This window comes from Phacochoerus africanus, chromosome 10, assembly GCF_016906955.1.
Source record: "Phacochoerus africanus isolate WHEZ1 chromosome 10, ROS_Pafr_v1, whole genome shotgun sequence".
Classification (NCBI taxonomy): Eukaryota; Metazoa; Chordata; class Mammalia; order Artiodactyla; family Suidae; genus Phacochoerus; species Phacochoerus africanus.
Genome location: NC_062553.1, coordinates 120890958 through 120903179, shown reverse-complemented (window position 1 = coordinate 120903179; position 12222 = coordinate 120890958). Strand labels below are relative to the sequence as shown.

Below are 12222 nucleotides of genomic sequence, written 5' to 3'. Positions count from 1 at the left end.
AATTAAAGAGGATGCAAAGAAATGGAAAGAGATCCCATATTCCTGGAATGGAGGAATTAATATTGTTAAAGTGGCCACACTACCCAAAACAATCTACAAATTACTGATGACATTTTTCACAAACATATAAAAATAATCCAAATATTTATATGGAACCATAAATGACCCAATATTGCCAAAACAACCTGGGGAGGGGGGCAGGGAGGAGACATAACTCTCCCAGATTTTAGATGTCACAAAGCTCCAGTAATCAAGACAGTGTGCTACTGGTACAAAAAGAGAGGGGTCAATGGAACAGAATAGAGAGCCTAGAAATAAACCCAGACACCTAAGGTCAATTAATATTTGACAAAGGAGGCAAGAATATAAAATGAGAAAAAGACAGTCTCTTCAGCAAGTGGTGCTGGGAAAACTGAACTGCTGCATATAAATCAATGAAACTAGAACACATTCATACCATGCATAAAAATAAACTCAAAATGGCTTAAAAACTTACACATAGGACACCATACAACTAGAAGAGAACATAAGCAAAAAAATTTTCTGACATCAAACGTACAAATGTTTTCTTACATCAGTCTCCCAAGGACATAGAAATAAAAACAAAAACAAACAAATGGAACATAATAAAACTTACAGGCTTTTGCAAAGCAAAGGAAAGCATAAACAAAAACCAGAGACAACCTATAGAATGGGAGAAAACATTTGCACACGAAGCAACCAACAAGGGCTTAGTCTCCATAATATATAAACAACTCATGTAACTCAACAACAAAAATACAAACAACCGAATTCAAAAGTGGGCAGAAGACCAAAATAGTTCTCCAAAGATATACAGATAGCCAACAGGCACATGAAAAAATGCTCAATAGCACTACTTACTGGAGGAACACAAATCAAAACTACAGTGAGGTACCACCTCACACAGGTCAGAAGGGCCATCATTAGTAACAAATACTAATGTTGGATATACAAATAACAAATGCTGGAGAGGGCATGGAGTAAGGGAACTCTCCTACACTGTTGGTGGGAATGTAAAATGGTACAACCACTAAGGAAAATCCATATGGAGTTTCTTCGGAAAACCAAATATAGAACTACCATGTGATCCAGCACTCCCACCCTTGGGCATATACCTGGAGTAAACTGTAATTTAAAAAGATACATGCACCTGTATTTTCACTGCAGAACTACCCACAATAGCCAGGACATGGGAAACAACCTAAATGTTTATCAACAGATGAAAGGATTAAGATGTGTTATCAGAGTTCCCATTGTGGCTCAGTGTGCTGACATGATGTTTGCGAGGATGAGGGTTCAATCCCTGACCTTGCTCAGTGGGTTAAGGATCTGGACTTGCCACAAGCTGCAGCATAGGACACAGATGTGGCTTGGATCAGTGTTGCTGTTGCTGTGACATAGGCCAGCAGCTGCAGCTTTGATTCAACCCCTAGCCTGGGAACTTCCATATGCCGTAGGCATGGCCATGAAACAGGGAAAAAGTAAAAAAAAAAAAAAAAAAAGGTGTGGTACATGTATTTATAATGGAATACTACTCAGCCATAAAAAAGAATGAAATAATGCCATTTGCAGCAATGTGGACTTAACTAGAGATCCTCGTAATAAGGGAAGTCAGAAAGAGAAAGACAAGTACCATATGGTATCATTTATATGTGGAATCTAAAATATGGCACAAATGAAACTATCTACAAAATAGAAACAGACTCACAGAGAGAAAAGACTTATGGTTGCCAAGGTAGGGGAAGGAAAAGGATGGACTGGGAGTTTGGGGTTAGTAGATACAAACTGTTACATTTAGAATGGATAAGCAATGAAGTTCTACTGTATAGCACAGGGAACTATATCCAATCTTTTGGGATAAACTATGACAGAAGATAATACAAGAAAAGGAATGGCTATATAAGTATGACTGGGCCGCTTTGCTATCCAGCAGAAATTGGCACAACATTGTAAATAGATTATACTTAAATTAAAAACATGTTTTTAATCTAAAATACACTACAATTTTCTATCTAGGCAGGTAACTTTGAATGGATTGTGATATCAAGAAATGTTTGTGCAAGGGTGTCAATGAAAGAGTATGCAGTTTCTGTGGCTATGAAGAAGGCCACCAGGGCTTGACTGCAGGAGCTGCACAGGATTGGGGGAAATAGAGACTTCACTCAAAGGGCATACACAAAATACCACATTCACCAGAACCAAGGGCAAAAGCAGTAATTTAATAGGAGCCTGGGCCAGGCTTACCTGCTGGTCTTTGAGACTCTCCTGGGGAGGTGAGTGGGTAGCTGTAGCCCACCCTGGGGACAGAGACACTGGTTGAAAATATATTGGGGAGTATTCACCTGTGTGAGCTCTCCTGGAGGATGACATTTTGGCACTAAGATGTGGCCTCACCCAACAGGCTGCAGGCTCCGGTGATGGGATGCCTCGGATCAAATAAGAGACTGAGTGGGGACACAGCCCCGCTCAAGAGCAGACAGGCTACCTAAAGACTTCCTGCGCCTAGAGCTGCCTACAGACATGCTCCTAGGCACAACTTTTCCCACCAGAGGACCAAGACCCAGCTATCCCTACCATGGGTCAGGAAATAGCCCCTCCCTCCAGGAAGCCTGCACAAGCCTCCAGATCAGCCTCACACACCATGGGGCAGAAGCAAAACACCAACAGTCACCAGAGTTCCCCATTGTGGCTCACTGGGTTAAGAACCTGACAGAGTTTCCATAAGGATATGGGTTTGATACCTGGCCTCACTCAGTGGGTTAAGGATCTGGCATTGCCACAAACTGTGGCATAGGTTGCCAATGTGGCTCAGATCCAGTTGCTGTGGTTGTGGTGTAGGCCTGCAGCTGCAGCTCTGATTCAACCCCTAGCCCAGGAACTTCCATATGCCACAGGTGCAGCCCTAAAAAGGAAAAAAGACCCACAAAACAAAAAATTCAGAGTTCCACAGCCTGTAGACCAAGTCCACAAACCCCAGGCCAGACAATATCCTGGGACCAGGTAGCTCCTGGTCCTTGGGTTATGAGAGGGGAGTACACTGCTGGGTAACAGAGGTCGTCACTTACAGAGGGCCACTTCTCCAAGTTCAAGAAACATAATTAACACACCACATGTATAAGAATACAAAATAGTAACCTCAACAAAATGAGGGAGCAGAAGAATACTTTTCAGATGAAGGGACAAGATAAAACCCCAGAAGAAAACTAAGTGACATGAGATAGGCAATCTGCCCAAGGAGCGTTCAGAGTAATAACATAAAGATGATAAAAGAACTTGGGAGGAGAATGAATGCACATTAGAAATTAGAAGTTTTTTTTAACAAATAATTAGAAAATACAAAGAACAACCAAAAAGAATTAAAGAATATAATAATTGAAATTTAAAAAAACACTAGAAGGAATCAGTAATAGAATAATGAGGCAAAAGAACAGATCAGTGAGCTTGGAAGACAGGGTAGTGGAAATCATGACTGCTGAACAGAAAAAAGAATGAAAAGAAATGAGGATAGTTTGAGAGATCTCTGGGACAACATGAAGTGCACTAATATTCACATTATATGGGTCCCAGAGGAGGAGAGAGAAAAGGCCTGAGAAGATATCTGAAGAGATAATAGCTGAAAACTTCCCTAACCTGGGAAAGTACAAATGCAGGCTATTTAAAATGCATTTGCAATTAACAGGTCAGCAACATATAACAAGCACCTATAATTACAGACTCCTAAACAAAAACCTCATGGTGACCACAAGCCAAAAATCTATAATAGATATACATACCAAAGAGAAAAAGGAATCCACACATAACACTAAAAATGATCATAAATCACAAGAGAACAAAAGAAATGGAGGAAAAAGACCTATAAAGACAAATCCAAAACAATGAACAAAATAACAATAGGAACATACAATTTGGTAATTACCTTAAATGTAAATAATGCCCCGACAGACCCAACAGATATTAAAAAAACAGACCAATATATTTACTGCCTACAAGACATTCACTTCAGCTATAGAGACATGTAGAGACAAAGTGAGGGATGGAAAAGTGTATTCCACACAAATGTCAATTCTATAAAAGCCAGAGTAGTAATACTTATATCAGAGAAAATAGAGTTTAAAATAAAGACTGTTGTAAGAGACAAAGAAGGACTCTACATAATGATCAGAGAATCAGTCCATGAAGATACAACAACTGTAAATATATACGCATTCAACATAAGAGATGTCAAAATATAAGGAAATTGTTAACAGACATAAAGGGATAAATTGACAATAATAGAATAATTGTAGGTAACTTTAACATCCCACTTACAGCAATGGACAGATCATCCAGACAGAAAATCAATAAGGAAACACAAGCCTTAATTAATATGCACTAGATAAAATGGACAGCTGGTATTTACAGAGCATTCCACCTGAGAGCAGAATACACATTCTTTTCAAGTGCACATGGAACATTCTCCAGGATAGATCACATGCTAGGCCATAAAACAAGTCTCAGTAAGCTTAAGGAAACTGAAATCACATGAAGCATCTTTTTGGACCACAATGCTCAGATCAGAAATCAACTATAAGGAAAAAACTGCAAGAAAGACAGACATGTAAAGGCTAAACAATATGTTACTAAAAAAAACAAGGGATCATTGAAGAAATCAAAGAGGAAATAAAAAATACCTAGACACAAATCAATGGATCATTGAAGAAATCAAAGAGGAAATAAAAAAATACCTAGACACAAATGAAAATGAAAACACGATGACTCCAAACCTACAGGATGCAGCAAAAGAAGTTCTAAGAGGGAAATTTACAGTAATACAAGCTTAACTCAGGAAACAAGAAAAATTCCAAATAAATAACCTAACGTTACACCTAAAGCAACCAGAGAAAGAAGAACACACAAAAATCCAAAGTTGGTGGAGGTAAGAAATCATAAAGGTCAGATCAGAAATAGAGAAAAATAAATAAATAAATGAAGATCAACAAAACTCAACAATGGTTCTTTGAAAAGATAGAGAAAACTGACAAACCTTTAGCCAGACTCATCAAGAAAAAAAAGGAGAGTTCAGATCAGTAAAACTGGAAATAAAACAGGAGAAGTTACAACTGACACCACAGAAATACAAAGGATCATAAGAAATTACTACAAGCAACTCTATAGCAATAAAATCGACAACCTAGAAGAAATGGAAAAATTCTTAGAAAGGTAAAAGTTCCCAAGACTGAACCAGGAAGAAAGAGAAAATATGAACAGACCAATTATAAGTACTGAAATTGAATCAGAAATTTAAAAACTGGGCGTTCCTGTCATGGCTCAGCGGTAACGAACCCAACTAGGATCCAGGAGGATGTGGGTTTAATCCCTCACCTCACTCAGTAGGTTGCCATGAGCTACCGTGTGGCTTGCAGACTCAGATTGGATCTTGTGTTGCTGCAGCTGTGGCATAGGCTGGCAGCTATAGCTCCAATTCAACCTCTAGCCTGGGAACTTCCATATGTCACAGGTGCGGCCCTAAAAAGAAAAAAAAAAAAAAAAGAAAAGAAATTTATCAACTCCCAGCAAACAAAAGTCCAGGACCAGATAGCTTCATGGGTGAATTCTACCAAACATTTAGAGAAGAATTAATACCTATCCTTCTGAAACTATTTCAAAATATTGTAGAAGAAGGAACACTTCTCATTTTTTTTTTGAGGCCACCATTACCCTGATACCAAAACTAGACAAAGATATCACATTCTAAAAGAAAATTATAGCCCAATATCATTGATGAACATAGACAGAAAAATCCTCAATAAAATACTCGCAAACCGAATCCAACAATACATCAAAAGGATCACACACCAGAGTTCCCATCCTGGCTCAGTGGAAACGAATCCAATTAGGAACCATGAGGTTGCAGGTTTGATCCCTGGCCTCACTCAGTGAGTTAAGGATCCAGCATTGCTTTGAGCTGTGGTGTAGGTCACAAGACACGGCTCGGATCTGGTGTTGCTGTGGCTCTGGCATAGCCCAGCAGCTGTAGCTCTGATTTGGCCCCTAGCCTGGGAACCTGCAATATGCTGTGAGTGCAGCCCTAGAAAGCAAAAAAAAAAAAAAAAGATCAGGAGTTCCCGTCGTGGTGCAGTGGTTAACGAATCCGACTAGGAACCATGAGGTTGCGGGTTCGATCCCTGCCCTTGCTCAGTGGGTTAAGGATCCGGCGTTGCTATGAGCTGTGGTGTAGGTTGCAGACGTGGCTTGGACCCCGCGTTGCTGTGGCTGTGGTGTAGGCCAGTGGCTATGGCTCCGATTAGACCCCTAGCCTGGGAACCTCCATATGCCGCAGGAGCGGCCCAAGAAATGGCAAAAAAAGACAAAAAAAAAAAAAGATCGCACACCATAATCAAGTGGCATTTATCCCAGAGATGCAAGGATTTTTCAACACCTGCAAATCATTGAATGTGATACACCACATTAACAAACTGAAGAATAAAAACCATATGAAAATCTCAACAGATGCAGGAAAGGCTTTTGATAAAATTCAACATTCTTTCAGGATAAAAAATCTCCAGAAAGGGCACAGAGAGAACATATCTCAACGCAATAAAGGCCATATATGACAAACCCACAGCTAACATCATACTCAATGGTGAAAAGGTAAAAAGCATTTTGTCTAAGACAAGGATGCCCAATCTCACCACTTCTATTAAACATAATTTTGGAAGTCCTAGCCACAAGAATCAGAGAAGAAAGAAACAGAAAGGAATTCAAATTTGAAAAGAAGAAGTGAAACTGTCACTATTTTTAGACAACATTATACTAAACATAGAAAATTCTAAAGGTCTCCCTGCCAACTCCTCCACAGAAAATTACTAGAGCTCATTAACAAATTCGATGAGGTTGCTGAATACAAAATAACACACAGTAATCTGTTGCATTTCTACACATTAACAAAAGGTCTGAAAGAAAAACTAAGGAAACAATCCTATTTACCATCATATCAAAAAGTACAAAATACGTGGGAATAAACCTACTTAAGGATAGTCAAATACCTGTACTCTGGGAGTTCCTGTTATGGCCCTGTGGGTTAAGAACCCGACAGTGTCCATGAATATGCAGGCTTGATCCCTGGCCTCGCTCAGTAGATAAAGGATCTGGCATCCCTACAAGCTGCAGTGCAGGTCACAGATGTGGCTTGGATCTGGTGTTGCCATGCTATGCGGTAGGACGGCAGCTGCAGCTTGGATTTGACCCCGAGCACAGAAATTCCCATATGCCACAGGTGTGGCTGTAAAAAGAAAATAAAAAAGGTCTTTACTCTGAAAACTGTGAGACACTGATGAAAGAAAGTGAATGCAATACAGATGAAAGATATGCTGTGTTCTTGGTTAGAAGAATCAATATTGTTAAAAATAACCATACTACTCAAGGCAATCTGTAGTTTCAATGCACTCCCTGTCATATTATCAATGACATTTTTCACAGAACTGGAACAAACAATTTTGAAATTTGTATGGAAACACAAAAGACCACAAATAACACAATCTTAAGAAAGACAAGTGGACCTGGAAGAATCAGGATCCCTGACTTTATACTAAAAAGCTATAGTCATCAAAACAGTATGGTACCGGCACAAAAACAGACATACGAATCAAAGGAACAGGATAGAAAACCCAACGGTCAATTAATCTATGACAAAGGAGGCAAGAACATACAGTAGAGAAACACATCTCATCAATAAGTGGTTCTAGGAAAACTGGACAGCTACCTGTAAAAGATTGAAATTACAGCACTCTCTCACACTATATACAAAAATAAACTCAATGTGGATTAAAGACCTACTACATTTAAGACTGGATACCATAAAACTCCTGGAGGAAAACATGCAGAACTTTCTTTGACATAAATAGAAGCAACATTTTTTGGCTCAGTCTTCTAGTGTAATGGAAATAAAAACAAAAATAAACAAATGGGACCTAATTAAAAGTTTTTGCACAGCAAAGGAAAGAAACCATAAACCTAGAGAATGGGAGAAAATATTGCAAAATGATGTGACCAACAAGGGATTAATTTCCAAGATAGACAAACAGCTCGTACAGCTTAACAGAAAAAACAACCCAATCAAAAAATGGGAGAAGATCTAAATAGACATTTCTCCAAAGAAGAGTGACAAGGCTAACAAGTACATGAAAAGGTGCTCATTATCACTAATTATCAGAAAAACATAAATCAAAACTATATGAGGTATGACCTCACTATCAGTCAGAATATCCATCGCTAAAAAGTCTACAGATACTAAATGCTGGAATGCATGTGGAGAAAAGGGAACTCTCCAACATTTTGTAGGAATGTAAACTGGTGTAGCCACTATGGACAACAGTATGGACAGTCCTTAAAAAAAATCTAAAAATATAGAGTTACTGTATGATCCTGAATCCCACTCATGGGTATATATCTGGAGAAAATCTAATTTGGATTCATGCACCCCAATGTTCATTGCAGCAGTATTTACACTAGTCAAAACATGGAAGCAACCTAAATGTCCACTGACAGACAAGTGGCTTATGAAGATGTGGTATATATTTACAATGGAATATTACTCAGCCATAAAGAAGAATGAAGTAACACCATCCGCAGCAACATGGATGGACCTAGAAATTATCATACTAAGTGAAGTAAATCAGAGAGAAAGACTATATCATATGATTTCATTTACATGTAAAATCTAAAAAATGTGACAAAGGAACTCATTTACAAATCAAATAGACCCACAGACATAGAACATAAACTTATGGTTATCAGAGGGACAGAAGGGGAGAGGGGAAATAAATTAGGAGTGCGGGATTAACATTTATTCACTAATATATAAAATGCATAAACAACAAGATCCTACTGTATAGCACAGGCAACTATAGTCTTTAGTCAATATTTTGTAGTAAACTGCAAGGTGAAAGAATTTGGAAAATATATGTAACTGAATGACTTTGCTGTGCACTTGAAACACAACATTGTACCTAAGTATACTTCAATAATTTTTATAGTTTCACAATTATTAAAGGAAAATAAAAACAGTATTCTGTGTCTGGAAGCATCTTCCTCCCAAAGATCTCGAACTTATAGAAATAGTCTTTACCACCGACACCAAAAGTCTGCCAAACACATTCATTCTATAAATATTTCATGTCCAATGAAAAAATCCTGAAGTGTAGTAATACAGACGGTTCCTTTGTTCACTGAGTTTATGAGAGGGATTGTACAGATGTAAGAACATACAGCAGTAGATATGGAGCTAATAGCATCTTCAAGAAGAAAGGAATCCCAAGAATGTTTCAGATATAATTAGAAAATGGGAGTTCCCGTCGTGGCGCAGTGGTTAACGAATCTGACTAGGAACCATGAGCTTGCGGGTTCGGTCCCTGCCCTTGCTCAGTGGGTTAACGATCCGGCGTTGCCGTGAGCTGTGGTGTAGGTTACAGACGCACCTCGGATCCTGAGTTGCTGTGGCTCTGGTGTAGGCCGGTGGCTACAGCTCCGATTAGACCCCTAGCCTGGGAACCTCCACATGCCGCAGGAGCGGCCCAAGAAATAGCAAAATGACAAAAAAAAAAAAAAAGAAAATGATGAAAAGTATGGGAGAGATCATTCCTAGCCAAGAGATCTTCATATCTATAAAGGTTAAAAGCTGAGAGCACTGTCTATTCAAGGAATTAAAAGCAATTAATATGGCTGATCCAGACAGTACAGGGAGAATTTTGCACAAGATTGGATTGGAGACTTAAGCAGAGACCAGATTAAAAAAAACAATAGCTTACAAAATACTTTATTAAGTACAAGAATTACATGGTCAGAGTTGTATTTAGAAAAATCACTCTAGATATAACATGGAGAATTATATTGCAAGCAAGGCACTCTGTTTCCAAAATGATAGATTAGGTTCAAGACCTAGCCTCCAACTGTAAACAACTATACAAAACTGGGAAAATACATAACGAAACTGTTTTCAGGCTTTGGCACCACATGGATTGATGACCACTGAGAAAAGGGAAACAATTGGGATGATTTCCACATTCAATCCAGATTTCTCCTGGGGCCCATTCCTAATCATGGCACAGAGAAGGGGGGCCCAAACTGAGAGTAAGAGCTTCGCTAGGTAGAGAAAACAGAATTTATAGAGTTTCGGGAGGCTAAGTGGCTGAAGTTTACAAATTAATATACTGAAGAAGGACATGTGGAGAGAATGAGCTCCCGAAAGGTGTGCAAGGTTCCCCAAGTCTTTAGCCCAATACAAGCTTCATGTGCAGTGGAGGAGAGTCTGAGACCTGGCAGAAGAGAGCTAATGGCAGGTAGCCTGTTGCTTAGAGATACTAGAGTTCTGATCTGCTACAGTGGAGGGACCTTGCTGAACACACCAGGAATGCAGTGGTATCCTAGCCCATAGGAGGGGCTAACTCCAGGCCTGCACTCTCAAAACCTAAAGTCAAATTCAACAGGTCAAACTCACTCACCAATATGTTAAAACTCAATGAAGAGAGTTTCCTAGGTTTCCTAGGAAGATATATTCTATTTTCTCTCACTGAAGTGATAATTATATTCTTTCAAAGTTGATTCATGAGTGATCTATGAGTTAGAAGAAGCTGGGAGTAAGTGCAATGACCATACTGATGACAACCGTTAGAGGCAGAGTGGCCTAGAGAATACAGGGCTTTTTTTTACTGTTTTTGCCATGGCCATTGATTTATTGTGAAATTAGGAGCAAATTTAACTTGTTCTCTTCTGGAATAAGGCATTATTGAGGACAAGAATCTTATTAAAACAAAGCTCAATACAGGGCAGTGGATTTTTCTGGCCTTTAAATTTTCTATCTCCAACACTTAGATTGATGACAGGCACACATATTTTTATATTAATGGTATTTTAAGAAAGGATTTCAGGGAGAAAGACTAGGAGAAAGATTAGAGTAGCTCAAGCAAGAATTGATGACGATTTATATTGGGTCAAGGCTGTGGGGATAAAGAGAAAGGTAGAGATTTGAGAAATATTAAGAAGAATTTACTGCACTTGTTTGGCAGTATGCTGTAGAAAAGAACCAGGGGGTCATTCAGGATGAATCCCAGGGTCTGGGGCTTGGACATACATTCAGTGTATGCTTCTGCTGTCCACTAAGATAGGGGACCCAGGAGAAACAGCAAGTTTGGAGCAAACTTAGGAAAAAAAAGAAGGGCTTAGTTTTAGCTATTTTGGGTTCAAAGTACACACAGTATTTCAAAGTGGATACATCTGTTAGGGAGGTGGATATGTAAGACTGAAGTTCAGGAGCCAGGTTTGAATTTCAGATATGTTTCAATTCCAACAGCAGAAACAATTTTGGGTAAAATTGGAAACATCATTATATGCATTTAATACTTTGGATTTCAGTGCCTGTTACAGCGCATTTTTATCAGAATTGATTATTTCATATATCTCTATCATCCATACCTCAGGCTTTGGTTCCAGATTTTAAAAAGTGTCAACCTCCTGCTGTATAGCACAGGGAACTGTATGTAATCACTTGCGATGGAGCATGATGGAGGATACTGTGAGAAAAATGTGTGTGTGTGTGTGTATATATATGTGTATGTGTGTGTGTACATACATACATATATATATATATATATGAATGACAGGGTCCCTTTACTGTACGGAGGAAATTGACAGAAAAACGTAAATCAACTACAATAGGAAAAAAAAACTTAAAAAAAGTGTCAACCAAGGAATCTGATTGCTTGAAGGGATTTATGTTCTTATCCTATTGGGCCAATGACTGTGTTCAGGGAGCTGAGGAACAATATTGAATCCAGCTAGATTCATCCACTAAAGAGAGGAGCAGTACAGAGAAGGCAGTTCTGTGAATGGAAGAACTCCATGTTAGAGTGGGAAAGTATCAATTCAGAAAGAAAAGAAAAGGGAATTGTTCCTTCAGAAGATGTCAGTACTAAGGAGTTCCCATCGTGGCTCAGTGGTTAACAAATCCGACTAGGAACCATGAGGTTGCGGGTTTGATCCCTGGCCTTGCTTAGTGGGTTAAGGATCTGGCGTTTCTGTGAGCTGTGGTGTAGGTCGCAGACGTGGCTTGGATCCCACGTTGCTGTGGTTCTGGTGTAGGCCAGCGGCCACAGCTCCGATTCGACCCCTAGCCTAGGAACCGCCATACGCCACGGGAAGTGGCCCTAGAAAAGGTAAAAAGACAAA

At 39.1% G+C, this 12222-nt stretch overlaps 1 protein-coding gene across 5 annotated transcripts in view; it reads left to right on the top strand.

The window, feature by feature from the left end:
* C10H4orf17 (chromosome 10 C4orf17 homolog) overlaps positions 1-12222 on the top strand; it is a 365717-nt gene that overhangs the window by 348602 nt on the left and 4893 nt on the right. The gene's annotated exons all lie outside the window — the stretch shown is intronic.